The sequence below is a fragment of the Hemibagrus wyckioides genome, linkage group LG01 (genome assembly GCF_019097595.1).
Source record: "Hemibagrus wyckioides isolate EC202008001 linkage group LG01, SWU_Hwy_1.0, whole genome shotgun sequence".
NCBI classification, from domain to species: Eukaryota; Metazoa; Chordata; class Actinopteri; order Siluriformes; family Bagridae; genus Hemibagrus; species Hemibagrus wyckioides.
This window is the reverse complement of record NC_080710.1, coordinates 22,492,649-22,509,123: the sequence shown is the minus strand read 5'-3', so window position 1 is coordinate 22,509,123 and position 16,475 is coordinate 22,492,649. Positions and strand designations below refer to the sequence as shown.

Here is a 16,475-nt window from a genome sequence, read left to right as displayed (position 1 = left end):
TTATAATAATGTAACTGTTAATAATGGCCTTTCTACAACAGCAACCAAGAGCTCTTGAGAAACTAATAGGTCAGTGTAGTTTCTGAGTTTATTATAGATTTAGAACTAATTCCTTCCTGCCGAAAGCTGACTGATGCAACGGCAGTTCAGAGACAGCGTGATAGTCTCAAAGTGGTTTTATCCACAGAAGTCCTCTGGGTCACAGGCTGTCCATGCAGATTTATCCCCAGCAGCAGTGAGCACCACCAAACGACAAGATTCCAAACAGGGGTAGAGCATCTGGTTGGATCAGGCAGGTCCGGAAAGAAGAACTGGTCACTCAGAATACTGGGAGCTCAGGAATGGGATGTATAAATTGACAGAGAAAGACAGAGAGGGAGAGAGAGAGACAGAGAGAGACAGAGAGAGAGACAGAGATAGAGAGAAAGAGAGAGAGAGAAATATTAGGTATGCTTGTGAACATGTGATGTTTAAAGAGAACATAGATTATATGTAAAGTGCAGGCAGGGATTCCGGCAACACTATCTATGACAGCATAACTAAAAGGGAGAGCCAGAAGGTGACAGACATGAAGGCTTCCTGGGACATAAAGCATCCAAGCACTTCACAGTCAGCAACCCTGAGCAACTTGTGAGGGTGGTAAGGTGAAGAATGAAGATAAGACCAATGAGATATGTAGTATTTCTTAATGAAAGAGACATTACTGAATCTAAGCAAATGGAAACAAAGACATTTTGCTATTAGTGAGAGAGACATCTAGGGTCACTATGGATATTTAGAAGAAGAAGAAAAAGACTTTATTATTGCCACACATACATTACAAAACAGAACATCTTTTCTTCGCATATCCCATCTTTGGAAGTTGGGGTCAGAGCACAGAGAGCTCATGTTCTTGTACTGATGATTAAAATGTTTTAATTATCCACTATTTATAAGTTTCACAAGTTCAGTGATTTCTACTGCTATCTCAGACTTTTATTCCAACAGAGGTTGGAGTGAAGGAGAAAATATGACAAGATCTAAAAGGATCGATAAATGTTTTATCAGGTTTAAAACATGGCATTACACTTGGTCTTAGGGAAGCTTTGGCATAGTTTCAGGGTGGCCGAGTCCTTGGCTTTTAACAGAAGGGTTTATGAGGTTGTAAACATACCTCTATTCTTCTTTCCATTTCATTCACATAAAGTGCAGACGGATCAGTAAATCCGCAATGCAAGGTGAATGCAGACTTCACCCACTCTCTCCCATACACTGCTTAAGTCTCTGTATTGTCCTTTGCACTTTTGATGCTCAAGATGCTGTACACAGTCACAGTGTTGTAAGTAGGACACACAATTATCTCAGAATTAGGCTCATATTGCCTCTGATGCAGAGATGATAAGACTGCAAGGCTTTTAAACATCAAAAAATATTTTAGTCTGTGCTTTCACAATTATCTCATAGGTTAACAAACTTTGAATGACTTTCCCTTCTAATGTATAAGACTGCTGAAGGAAGTGTAACTTTAACCATCTCAAAATGAATCTATAGAAATTAAGACAAGTATTCATCCCCACAAACCCTGAACACCCCTAGTACCCCATAAATTATAATAAATTATACATTTTGTTTTTATTGTGACCATGAGATTACACAAACAAACAAACATCCCCTGGGTCAATAACCGATAGAATCACCTTAGGCTGCAATTGCAGCTTTAGGTCTTCTGGGATACTCCACTATCAGCTTTGTAGATCTGGATCCTGGTGTTTTTGCACATCTTTCTTGGCAGATTGCTCAAGCTCTATCAGATTGGATGGAGGCCACTGGTTAACAGCAATTTTCAAGTGTTACCTCAGATTATCAAACAGACTTAGGTCTGAGCTATGACTGGACCATACTAACACATTTGGAATTTTGCTTTTGTACTGGTTAAATTCAGTGTCCTTAGACTGTAAACATAGCTCAGTTTCTAGCAGACTAGACCAGGTTTACTTTTTGGGCTTTGTTTATCTTGCCTGCAACCGTAACCAGTTTCCCAGTCCCTGCTTCTAAAAAGGATATGTACATCATGATGCTACCACTTCACTCTGGCCTTGGTGTTCAATTCTGGTTTCATCACACCTGAGAACCTTTTTTGCATATGTTTGCTGTGTCTCCAGAATGACTTTTCTTTCATTGTTTTTTCACTACTCTTTCATAAAGCCCAATTTTCTGGAGTGTCAAGGATGTGGTTGACTTGTAAGCAGCTTCTCCTATCTGAGTAGTGGATTTCTGACTACTGAACTTACTGTTATTGACTTTTGATAGACAGACTACTTAATCCGGAGTCATGGTACCATATGTTTTACATATTTAATAATATTGTCCTCCACATAACCTGATTCATGCTTTTTGCAAAACATTTTAGGTATAGCAAATTCTATGACCCTTCCAGGAGCAGGTGAATATATAATGAAATCACATGACACTAATTGTACACAAGTGTACTCTGTTTAATGAATTATGCATCTTCTGATTGTAACTGGTTAAACAGTACATGTTAAAAGTCTTCAAATATGCTTGTAAACTATATTTTCCTTTAACTTAAATCTGAGCTATCTGCAATTTGTGACATTCCAGTTTCAAGTTACATTATTAGGTCTACATGATAAAATGTGAGAAAATTTAAGGGGGTGAATATTTATAAAGAGGGCTCCATGTAGAATCTAGAAAATCTGTGCACATTCAAACCTATCAATATATTTGTAATGAATTATATATTGGTAATCAGTCATTAATTAGAATTAGATTTACATATAATCCTAATGTATAGCATGGTTGTTTGTGAGAGATGAGTATTACAGTGAATTATTACTAGGCTAATATATCATTATATTAAGAAATGCTTTCTTCTATAAGATCTTTCTTATGGTTTCATATGAAAAACAGTAGGCACTTGGATGAAAATCTGTTCAGTAATCATAAATCAGGAAAACCCCAGCATGTAGTGTGGTGCTCCTGGAATAAAAACAGACCGGTTTTATTACAAATGTCACCCAGTGTGTTTATGACTCTGGCATAGCACTCTGGGGTTTTCAACAGATGACTCATCAACATGAATGTTTGTGATTGTGGCATATGGGAAATTTAACAAACACAGAAAGCTTAGTACGATTTTGATGGATCTTCCATATTGTAGAAACAAAGTGATTCACAACACTGTCAAATCTCCTTACATACAGTTTAGAATAAAAAAAGGGGTATGTCCTTAATAATGAGGCTTCTGCCTGAGGACTCACTCATCATTCATCCAAATTTGTGCCTTATATATGAAAGATATAGAAGCATAGTTCAAGGATGAAATAGCTATTGCCAAGCAACATGTGTTTAGACATTTACAGTATATAATATTACTATATTAATACTATAATAATACTACTATATATACACACATTATGAATGCTGGTGCACTCAAATAAAAAAGAAAAAACTCAAAATAAATAAAATAAACTGTTTAATACTCAAAAATGAATCCAAAGTCAGTAGATATATGTTTAATTTAATTAAATATGTTTATATTAATGTTTCTCATACCAAAATTAGAAAACAAATTTAGAAAATGAGTTGCCTCAAATTGAAATGGATCCAGCCATCTTTATAAGCATTATTTGAAAGCAAAATATGTATTGGATGATTGTCAACATTGGAGAGAAGTGGAGTGGGAAAAGAGTGCAAATTAGATTTTTCCTACAACCTTCATTGTTTGTTTTATTATGCACATCTACCATGACTAGCAAATGCTCAGTTCACTGTTACAGTTCTGTCTAAGCATAGACAAAAGTTTTCCCTTTTCTGTAGTTAATTCCAACATTTAATGAATTCAATTTTACTTTTGTTAAACAAATTTTCCTTACGTTTTTAGTTTATTAATATTTTTTTAATATATTCTCTCTGAAAGAAGGGTACTAAACTACATTTCCTAGTTGTTTTGACAGTACCTTTAAGGGTTAAAATTTTGTTAATTTACTATATATTTTACTTTGGATGGTGTTTTAACATATTTTTAAAGCTTTTATTCATAAATTAATTATTGTCTTAAAATTACTTTATAAAGGCACATTTTATCTATGTTTTAAGGTGAATTGTGCACATTAAAGATAGACACGATGAGGGTACTCAGTGACAAAGAAAGGTGTAGTTTAGTCCTATTTATTGATTGTTTGGGAGGGGGGGTTAATTAATATAAAGATCATTTTTGCAAACCTGACCACAAGTAATGCTACAGATTCTGCACCACTCTACATTAAAGAACTAAAGCACAATAGGTTTTATGTCTTAAAATGACTTTGTGTGTATCAGACTGATATGGCATCAACCATATCATTTAAATTACTATTGTTACTATAGTAACTAGTGTTATTTCAGCACATTTCTTATTTTCTGTACAGTAAAAAGTCTCATGTAGTTGGAGAAAGCATGTAAACAGAAACCGATAACAAAATAAGTGGCTAAACTTGCAGAGTCCTATAGAGAATTCTCCTAGTAGGAAATGTAATTGTCAGGCAGTCTCTTTAGGACATGTATTAAATTTGGGTCAGCACTTTATAAAATGAACAGGATACCTCTGTCTGTCTCCCATGTGGCATCAAATTGCATCTACTATCCTGTGTGACGGAGTCCTTGGAGTTATGATAACAGGATTGCTGAGCCAAATCATTGTAGCCTGTGGGTTCTCCATAGAGGAATATAGATAAATGACAGAGAAAGAAAGACAGAGAGGAGCAGAGGTTAGATGGCAGGTGGAGGAAGCCCTATAGTTTTGGCTGTGCTGCCTCCCTATACTTTTCACCCATTAGCTTCTTACAGTGAATGGGCTAATGCTGGTAGTCACTGCTTTTCAGTGACTTTAAAAGGATGTTGATTACTAAAGCTGTTCATATATAAAAAATCAAGATGAAATCACTTTGTATTTCTCTAAATCACATATGTTTTCAACAATGATTTCCAATTGTTAGAGATATGTGTTTTTATATTAACGTCACCATCTGCCTTAATGGACATAGATTTTGGTTTGAGATTCAAACTGCAGACATCTGAGCCAGACTGTACAGATTTTTCAAACCTGTTCAGGTAGGTGTGTGAATACTTCATTGTACTCATCTGTAAGGTGCTTAAAAAGAACCCAACCCAAATAAAATAAAAAAATGTACAACAAAAGATCACAAGCTTGAATACATACTATTGTGACATATTGACTGGGAGGCCAAGACAACAAAATAAGCAAATAAATTATTCTTTCCCCTAGTCAATAAACAAGACTCTGACCAATTGAAGGACTCATGTAACATGTAGCATGACTCATGTAAGCTCATGTCCGTTAATATTTTTTAATCTTATCTTTATGAAAGAAGGGTACTAAACTGTATCTTTCTTAGTTGCTGGGACAGTATCTTCAAGGGTTAAAATTTTTTGTTCCTTTTGTATATGTTTTAACTCAAACAGTGTTTTAACATACAGTATCTTTAAAACTTTTTCCCATACATTAATTATGGTCTTAAAATTACTTTTTAAAGGTACACTTTCTCTAAGTTTTAAGGGGAATCATGCACATTAATGGTAGATATGATGAGGGTGACAAAGAAAGAAACTTAGTCCTAGGCGGTTAAAGTTAATAATAGAGAACAACATATGATCAGATCATTTTTGCAGACCTAACCTCAAGTAATGCAACTTACATTACTTGCACCGCTCTACTGTGAGGAACTAAAGCACAAGTTTTAGTTTTAGGTCTTAAAATGAATTTGTGTCTATTAAACTGAGATGGTATCAACCATGTGATTTAAATTACTATTGGACAAGGGCAGGAGCCTTCCTTGAGTGTGCAAAAAAATGTGTTAAAATGTTTCCCACCCTGACCAAAAACTTGCTCAGACGCTACCATTTTCACATGGTGTTTACTGTCTTTAGTGCACTTAGCTGCCACACAAGCTTTATAATCTTGATGGTTGCAATTTGATTGGGTATCTGTATTTCCATTAATAAGCCTTTTTTACTGTGGTTTCCAGCAGGAAAACACACTGAGCTTTTTGAAGCAATATACAGACCTGACTGACAAACGTTCACATCTTTAAAAGTTATCAAAGAGGTGTTGACATATATCTATCATGAATTGTAAAGACAGCTCCCTTTTGTTTTGTTATCTATCTGTCTTGTCTACTGTTATGAGACCCCTGGTAACCAGTGGTGAATAGAGGGGCAGAATTGCCCCTGTGGATTTCCATGCCATGCATTTGACTGCTATTTGGATTCATGAGCAGAATGATTGACTGCTGCTGGCATACAGGCTGCCACCAGAGCCAACACTCTGACAAATGGCGTAGAGGGGTAGCAGCGGGGGAAATCATGCAGCCTGCCCATAGACAGTTCCTAATAATTTCCCCAGTTTGTGCTCATAGTGCTGCTTTACTACCACTGTCTGTCAATGCCAAAGATGTTATAATGCAGTAGATTCTGCTGATAACATACTATGTAGTTATGTACACATGAATAATGGGTTTTGATAATATACGCAATTGTTCACTTTCTGTATGTGTGGTGGCCTGGGAAAAGCCTTTACATGGTCAAAGTATGACTATTTGCTAACATATGATGTATATAGGTTGAAAAATCACACCTTTCTGAACTGAAATTGGTGTCTTATTTGTACACATCTCAATCACATATAAAGCTATAGCATTAAAAATTCTAGTCACCTGTAAAAGTGAACTGCATTTAAAAGATTTCATTCCAATTTCACTGAAAGACACCCCACCTACCTCTACATTTATAACCTAATCTACATATGGAAAAACAACATTACTGCCAAGTTTTAAACAATTATACCTTTACAATGGGAAAAGAAATTTTAACTTTGATTATGAGCACCATCAGTCCCTCTCTCGTCACATGAGGTAAAAAGCACTCACACCATTTAAACTTTGAATGACTTTTCTTTTTAATGTATAAGATTCCTAAAGGAAATGTAAAAAAAATGAGACTATATAGTTCCTTATGCATTCAACCCCCTCAAACCCCCAAACACCCCCAAAAACCTCATACATAATAACTTTGAAGGTGCAGTAAAAGTATTTTACATATTATTGTGACATTACGATAAAAGATTTCATTCCAATTTCACTGAAAGATCCCCCACCTACCCACCTATATCTACATTTAGAACCTAATCTAACTATGGAAAACATTACAGACATTTAAACAATCATACCTTTTCAATGTAATTTTGATTCTGAGTACCATCCATATCAGTCTTTGCATTTATACTCAAGCCTCCTCATTGCCTCTTTATTCAATTGATCTCTGTCCACTTTTCCATCACTTATTATTTTCAATAAGTTCTGTTCTGCCCTCTTTAAGTCCGTTAAGGATTTTTTTAAGATTATCACTTTGTCTGTACAGCGTGTGTACAGTGCCTGTCATCTGTACAGCATATGTAAGCACTTTTTTTCTGATTGGATGATGTGACAGTGCAGGAGCATCATAGGCATTTTGTGACAGCTGGTATCTGATTACAAACCGAACTAATTAGGTAGATCACATATCTCTCCAAAAACTTGATTAATTTATCACATTTATTGTGTGAAGAAAGCACACATAGCTAGCAAGGATTTAGCCACTGTTAGGCAGATCGACTGCATTTTATGCTGCATTTGTTAGCTGGTTTCTTACCTGATGCATTGGCAGATGATAAAGGAATAGATACAAATGAGCCTAAATTTCTTTTCTCTATGTCTTGGTAAAATCATTTTTAAGTAGATATGTCAAAATATATTACTTTAGCAAACATGTTTATAACAGTTAACAGTTAATGTTATTGAGTTTAATTCTACAATGCCAATAATTCAATAATACTGTATTATATAATAATACATTTCAGACATTTACTATTGTTAATACTAAGTACAGATTTCCTATAGCCAATATTGCAGTCAATATACATCCTTACATTCTGTAATATTATCATCTGGTTTGTTCTTTGGTGATTATGTTTTATTCACACAGTCATTTATGCTCTGTAGTCATTTTAGACTGTAGAATAATTATATTCAATGAACAAAGTTTAACTCACACACACACACACACACACACACACACACACACACAAACACACATATATGTAACTGTAATTCTGTTCTAGCCAAACGGGGCTTCAAATTATGAATTCTTATTATTATTATTATTATTATTATTATTATTATTATTACAAAAATAAAAACATGGACAAACAACTGCTTAAGACAGTTTGTATTATGTGTTAATTTGGTTTACTTCAGTTATCAGGTTAGACGATGCAAGTAAGGGAAAAACACATGGGAATTAATACAGCACATAATACACAGTTGTATAAGGCACACCTGCTGTGAAAGTCCAAAAAAGGTTCCCTAAGTAAATTTTAACATATTTTTTGCTGGCAAATTGAACCCCTCCAAGTGATGTCATATGGTGTGTTCTTTTAAACAGATGTGAAGTGACAATTAAATTTCAAGAGTCCCTTGTGTGATCTGTCATAACTCATTTATGTGTGTTCTTACATACACATATACATATCGTTATAGTATCTGATTTTCTATGGATATGGAAGTGCTGGGTTAGTGCTCATGCTTTTATGCAGCTAATTCTGACTGGTTCATCAATGGCTTTCTGGAATTTTTGGAGTTTAATCTGGATCTATAAATACTCAACAATTTTCCTCCTCTGATGTGTAGCCAAGGCCATTATGGTGCCACCAATCAGAGCTGGTGTGTACTTCTAATGAAGGTGTGAGTGCTGCTGGCTTATCCACTGCTGGCTAGAGGTGATAGATGAGCCCAGTGTGAATTCTTTAGCACAACTTGGGTAAATTCACACACCCCCTCCTGCTAACCCAACATGACAACTCAGCAGCCCACCTGCAGCCAGCCATCCCTCCAACTCATCATCATGGCCCACTGGACAACAAAAATAGCCTACTCTTCTATTTACACTCATATAACATTTGCCTGCTAGTGTTGATCACTGGAACAAATGGATCTAAAAGTAAAGTATGCAGAGTATGGCTGAATTTCTTTAAAAGCATCAATAGTAGCTATGAATTGAAGAAAATGAAAACTGGAGAAATTTTATAGAATTTGTCTTGCTAAAGGCATCTATACATATCAAAATGTTTGCTTTATCTTTTCATATTGAACATTTTGCTGTATCTATTCCAAAATTGCAAGTGATATGAAATGGATTTGATGACTCTATTCAAGATAAGTGTTTGTCATAACAGAATAACCGTGTTGCTATATGAGAAACACAGAGAGCACATGAAAAAAAAGTGTGTTTCTGCTATAACATAGAACCTGAAGCAAGCTTGAATAAGAGTGAAGGATTACAAGAGTTCATCATTTATCCCCCCCTGGGCTGAGGAACACTACTCTTTCAACTTCAAATACCGTTTGTTCTGCTCCAGTGTCTCAAGTGCTAAAAATTGTCACAGGATCAATTTGATTGACTCCGATCCAATTTGCTCGACCGCTTGTGGCAGCCAATTAAATTGAGCTATTTCAGCTGTAGCAATTTTTATCATGGCAGGTCTACCAAAGTTCCTGTGGACTACCATGTGCCAAAACAGTCTTTTGTGCGTGAGCAATGGAGAGTCACAAGAAATGTGTTCTTTTCCTCCTTAGTTTCTGTTGCCAAAACATGTAAAAGCACATCCTTGTGGAAGTTCTTGTGGATGTTCTACTTTTTAGAACTTTTTCTCAGAAGTCAAGAGTCATCGGCCATCTTATATATAAACATGTAGGATTTTCCTACAGAAAAAATCTGCCTATTAATGAAATGAAAAGTGTTGACACAAAATTCATTTCAGGTTTCACTTTGTCTTTTCTAAGAACAATAAACAGTGATGGCTGGTTGTGATATTAGATGGGACAGCTAAAAACTAATATCTATCAACAGCTTGACATTGAAACCATTAGGACTGAGCATTATATCACACAATCTAATTAATGGAATAATAAGAAAGTAAGATTGGCAGCTTGTTTTTGTGATAATATGCAGCTGGATTCATGCCATGTTTCCTCTGAATACTGAGGATTCACAGGTATTTCAAGGAAAAGTAGGATAGGTTAAATAATCCTATACTTCACATGCACTTTCTCAATGTTACAAAGGTGATTTCTTCCTGTGTAAACAGTCACTGGCTGCAGGAATCTACAGTACTTCTCTGGATTGGAAGAAATCAGCATCTTCATGCTTCTTTATATCGTTCTCTCTATTTTTTTTTATTTGTTTGTTTGTTTGCTTATACAAGGACAATGTTCTTGGTTCTATTAAAGTATTAGTATTAGTATCATCTTTAATATAGCCAGTTTCATTAGTATTTTATTATTTGCTATTGTAAGATTTACAGTAAGCCAACTATAAGATTATTAAAATAATAAATAGTTTGAATATCTTGAAATAGTTATATTTCCAGGCACTTTGCTACTTTTAAGTATTAATTTCTAGAAATAAGTCAAATGATCTGGAAATAGAATATTTTTGGTGTATGGTAATCTTATAATAGGAAATACTAGATAAATTTCACTAGATTCATAAGATTTTCACTTGCTAAGATGTACGTTTTCGCAGCACAACAAACATTCTGAATTATTATGGCACTTATAGTAGCCCTGTTATTAATTAATACATGCCCCTGAATGTAAATTATTAAAACCAAATGTATTATTATTTTTGGGGCAGATTTGTTTGATGTCCTGATTTCATTGCTTTCTTCTGTTGAATTGCTGAGATTTACACACTGATTTCATAGGACAGTGGTGAGCAATTTCTTTGTTTGCCATTATACATAATAATTGAGAAATAATTGAAATACAAATGTAAGAAGTGAATCGCATTTATGGTGTTGAAAATGCTCAGCAATTATAGAATGTGAACAGAAATATATGTCCATGTGCTCACTTGTTCAGCAGTAAATAACTATACATAAACTGTGAACTATTTGCATTCATGAAATGCTGCCTGTTATCTTCCTGCACCCACACCTCAGCAATATGGGCTTGTTTGGTTCATTTTTCTCTTCTTGGAGAGAAAGTACTACATTCCTTTTTAATTTGTCTTGTGATATCAAGTCAGTCCTTCTTTTTGTCCAGATCAGAAAAAGTACATGGTGCACTATGCTGGAAAAAAAGATACACAGAATAATAACTGTTCTTTGTTCACCGGTTATTACCAAGATGTTCATTTTGCTGTTGCCTCTGATAATGATTTGTGTGTCAGCAATCACTAGAGATGTAAGTCTGTATACTGTATATCAAATTTCACTTCTTATCTAAATTGAACGTTGTTAAGATGATGGCAAACATCACTCTATCTACACCGATGGAGAATAGTTTAAACATGCCCTGCAGTATGCAAGACTATTCATTACCTCATTTCAAGTTTACTTCAGTTGTCAAATGTAGTTTTGGTTCAACAGGTAAGGCTATGTGAATATCTTCTTCTGATAAAGAAATTTAGTTTTCTCATTTTGTAGTATGAACAACAAATCAACAATAATCGGGTACAAATGTAAATAGAAAAAAAATGCTGCTGTTTAGATCTTTTTAGTTCACACTAGCCTGCATGCCTTTGTTCAACTGAATGTGTGTGTGTGTGTGTGTGTGTGAGAGTGTGTGTGTGTGTGTGTATTTATGTGTGTTAACCTGCTCAGCGGAACGCCACTCAGACAACTTAATAATGGAGAGAAATTTATTCTGAATGTGTCACTTTACACATTAGGCCTCACTGAGCCACAGGTCGCAAGCTGGTCAATAGGTACCTAAAGGCACTTGCCTCAATTATTCTGCATGGGCCCCATTTTTAGCTTTTTTTCACAAGAGAAAGGGAAAGGAAAGGAACTAAAAGGAAAGGAACATTCATAATTCTAAAGGTGCTATTGTAAGCTCTGGTTGCAGTGATATGGCTTATTCCATCTCAGTCCAGCACAACTTGCATACTAATGTACATCACATCCATAAACAGTAGTCAGGAGCACCATGGCAGTCATAAATGCAGTTCTCCATATGGGTTGAGAATACACTTTAGAGAGCGAAATGCTGAGTCATGAGCCCCAGAGGACCAAGTGAAGTTGGTCAGGCATTAAGGAACAGTGCACAAGTCTGCTAAAATGCCTAGACAGAACACTAAAGGGCTAAAGGATGAAACACTTTGTACTTAATAAAAGAATAATCACAGGAAATCTTCATGTTTGTACAGAATATACTGTCTCACAAGGACACTTATATAACATATTTTGTTATTGTTTTTTTTTCCCGAGCCACGAATGTAGGGTTCCACTTTATCCCCTTAATATATGCCACACTCAACCTGCTACTGACTTCAATTCTCCAGGACGCATTTAGTGCTAATGTTGCACAGCATTAAATCAATAAGCAATGGACTGTAATGGCTTAAATCTATTAGCCATGGAAGAAAAACCTCTAAGTCAAACTTGCCATCCGTTCTGCTCTTGAATTCAGTTACACAGAAAGTGTCCCCTTTCAAATAGCAACATGTGATGTAATCTGCTTGATTGGTGAAGTATTAACCAGAAGTAATTTAAAGTAATGGTCCATTAGAGAGCACTGACAAGCAGGCTTCCTTCCAAAAACCTCACTGGACAGGAACAGCATTACTGAGTTGAAATGAATACAGAATGAGTGAAGGGACAGAGAAGCAAAATGGTGATGAGAGAATTACTGCCTGTGTGATTTTCTGTGCATTCTTCCATTTAGTGTATGGTGCTATTGAAAAGACTATAATTAATAACAATTTTCATTGATAGTATTTACATCTACATTGAGTAAAGCACATAGGGTTCATAGCCCTTTTATGCATAATCATTTTATAATTGGGGACCAGAAGTTTTTTTTTATTCCAGTTAATCTTTGGGACTCAGACAAAGTATCAAAGTCTAGCCTGAAAACGTATTTGTTTTGTTAAGCCTTTTGTTAATAGTTTTTTCTCGGTAAAGAAGCAGATCTGGAGTGCTCACAGGCATAGAGTGTTTTGGTGAAAAGGGATGTTTGGATGCTGTCACCCCCTTCTCACGTGTTCAGTCAGGTTTGTTGACAGTGGGGTGGTCGCTTTATGTCCCAGGGTGCCCTCATGTCTGTGTTACCATCTGGCTCTCTCATTTTCTTTAACCATTACATGACAATGAGCATAACTAATAATCGGTGCTTCTCTCTCTCTCACTCTCTCTCTCTCTGTCTCTCTCTGTCAAGGTACACATGGTACTCCTGAGATAACAGTGATCCTGACTCCTTCTGCTCTCCGGACTTGCCTGATCCATCTGGGTGCCCTTTTTCTTATTCTCATCACATGAAAACCACTTGTGCTGCTGAGGATGGCCCCACATGGACAGCCTAAAGATCAGTGAAATGACTGTGGATGCTACCACTTAGAAATTACAAAGATGGTTTAGGACTGCAGTTGCTTTCAACAGTTTACCTATGACAGCCTTAGAACGGCAATTGCTATGAACAGTTTTGCACTCAAGATTCCATCACTGAACAGTTAATAACATCAATAAATTAGACTTCATTTTAGAACAATAATGAATTCAGAAATATCTATGATGCTTATATTCATTAGTTGCTCATAAGATTTTAGGTTCCTGGTTACACAATTGTAGTGTTTAACTGTGTAATATACAGTTGTCTGGTGTCACATATATGAGGATGGATGGTTTCCCACTCAAGAAATCCTTTTCCTCATATCATCTCAGGGAGTTATTCCTTGCCACTATCATCGTTTGAATGCTCATTACGGACAAATGTTTTATGTTAATTGTAAAAAATTATATCCTGAATTTTCTGTTTGTGACTAAATCTGCTGTTAAAAGTGAATTGGAAAGTTTTTATTTCTGACTCAGTTATTTCTTGGCAAGCTGTGCATCACTGGTAATTAATCCATACAAAATCACTCTAGAGTCACTGAAAGATTTAGAGGTGAATTTATTTGCCGCATTTGCATTTGGATTTTATGCCCAAAGACCAAAGAAGCATTGATGCTCAAATAGCAGTGCATCATGATATTGATATACAACAGTATGGAAGTTAAGGATATAAATGAAAAACATTGTGTCAAAATCACCTGTTTGGTAGATTAGTAAGCACAGGTGAACTTAGCAATAGCAACCTACAGTAGTAGATAATAATAATTTAATGGAAGATTTTTAATATGAAAATAAACATACTTCCAAGAACTTTATAAATGAGTGTATACATGCTTCTGAGTTGTCTTATAAAAATCATTGTAACTTGGTTTGTGCAAGACTGGTATAGAATCTTTGCTGGTCCATCCCTGTTCACAACAAATCTGCTATGGCCCCTGAAATCTGAAGCAATCCCCTCTGGTATGTTTCATCCATAAGCATGACTAGGAGGTAACTACTTTGACAAAACGAGGCAATTTGAATGACATGGACAATGACCAACCACTGACAATTTCTCCATAGTCCATTGGCAATCATGCTGGAGTATCATTTTTCACCTGCTTCACATAAAACTATTTAATAACCTTTAAAGCCAGGATTTTTCTCAGTCCAATTACTACATCAGGCTGATTATGTCACAGTGTCAGATTCTGAGGCTGAGACTAGCGGGATGCAATTTATTGCTAGGAAAACGTGTCATACGGGATAACCCCACATGAAGAAGAGCTCTCCCTTGGCTTTTTTACTAGTAATTCACAAGTGTCTGACCCATGCTAGATGATTATCAAAACAATATATTAATATTATTTCAATAATTACATCAACAAAGTTCAAATTGTCATTTAAACATGTTAATTGATATCTCCAGTTCAAACACTTATTATTACATTCTGTTCAAGACATAGACATTTGCACCTTGTTGAATTTTTATGAAACAGGCATTTTCACTATATACCCTAGTAATATACAGGCTTTTTGGGGGGGGGTTGGGAAAGTGATGTGCAGGTGAATTAGACGATAAGGGACCATAATCTGATATGTGGTATGTGAGCATCAGAACCGGACCACAGAGTAATGGAAGAAGGTAGTCTGATCTGATGAGCACATTTTTTTTACATCACATTACATCATGTGGATGGTCGGGTGCGTGTGCGTCAATTACCTGGGGAATAGAGGGCACCTAAGTATTGTTGCAGACCATGTACACCTTTTCATGGAAGCAGTATTCCCTGATGGCTGTGGCCTCTTTCAGCAGGATAATGCGCAGTCGAGGGAAGCAGTTGGATAATGCCTTGGACTTAATGAGGGATGGCCACATTAATCATCTGACTTTAAGAACTCATTGTTCAAAATTTGGACAAGTCAGTGACCTGACCTGAATCTGACACTGCATTTACCGAAGACTAAAGTGAAGGGCAAGAGCATAAACCGAAAACGATTGCATTACAGACCTCAAGCATCGCCAGGGGAGACACTGTGCATCTGGTGATGTTTGTAGGTTGCAGATTACAGGCAGTCATTGGAGTAAACAGGGCAATTTTCAGCATGTTAGGATTATGTTCATTTGTTTAGGTACATATGGCCCCTGAAAAGGGCTGTGATTCCTATAGAGTTCACTCAGTACACAGCAGGTGAACATAAACAGATATTGCAAATACATTCTGGCAACATACATTGTAGCCCTATAATTTGTTGCATTTTAAATCTAGTGCTATAGTATACAGACTATAATCAAAGACCGTGTCACAATCTAAGAGCTTATTATAGGTCAAATTATAACTACTTGCTCTTTCATGTCTATCATTAGACATGACCAAATTGTCTGGGTGAGAATGTCGAGGTAATAGAGAATAAAGTAGTATGTAGAGATAAAAGAGAAAAGAGAAAACAGTGTGATTTTGAACATGTTACATAAATAGCCCATGTCTTTCAACTAGCCGTGCATGCATGGCTGTGACAGTATCCGCTCCATCTCCACTTCTATTAAAGTAAACAAATCCTTCCACTATACCTGCCATTGTCAATCTGTCTACATCTTCCAGTCTTTGGTGGCTGATGTAGTATATTATTAGAAATACTATATAAGGTAAAATAGATAGTTGAGTATATCACAGTCTGCGTGCCCCTGCAGTAATGCAGTTGGACTAAAGTGCATTTGGCACAGATCTGGTGCAATGAACCTAATGGTGTTCGTAGGGTGACAGGCTCAGAGGAAGAAACCCACTGAAGGCCCCCTCGCTCTGCCCACATGTCTTCTCAGTCTGCTATCTCCTGTGTGTGCCATCCACCCACAAGGACAGCCAGCTAATTTAGGCATGCACAATGACAGCCATGAAATGATGGGTAGTTTGGTCTTTTTCAAGAGCACAGTAAACCCATCAGCTATGCTTGGAAATATGTGCACACTCACAGGCATACAGTGAATTCCTCATTACCAGCCCTGCCTTGTCATCTGAAAATTAACTTAATATGTATTAGTACTTAGGATTTCCTAAACAAAATGTTTATG

The 16,475-nt window shown here is 36.0% G+C and overlaps 1 protein-coding gene across 1 annotated transcript in view; it reads left to right on the top strand.

The window, feature by feature from the left end:
• The window catches only part of tsnare1 (T-SNARE Domain Containing 1), a 157,340-nt gene extending 143,165 nt beyond the window's left edge, over positions 1-14,175 (top strand). Inside the window, exon 12 of the mRNA XM_058400940.1 lies at positions 13,254-14,175. The gene's annotated coding sequence lies outside the window, so the exon portion shown is untranslated. The remainder of the gene's footprint in view (positions 1-13,253) is intronic.
• Positions 14,176-16,475: the final 2,300 nt, after the last annotated feature.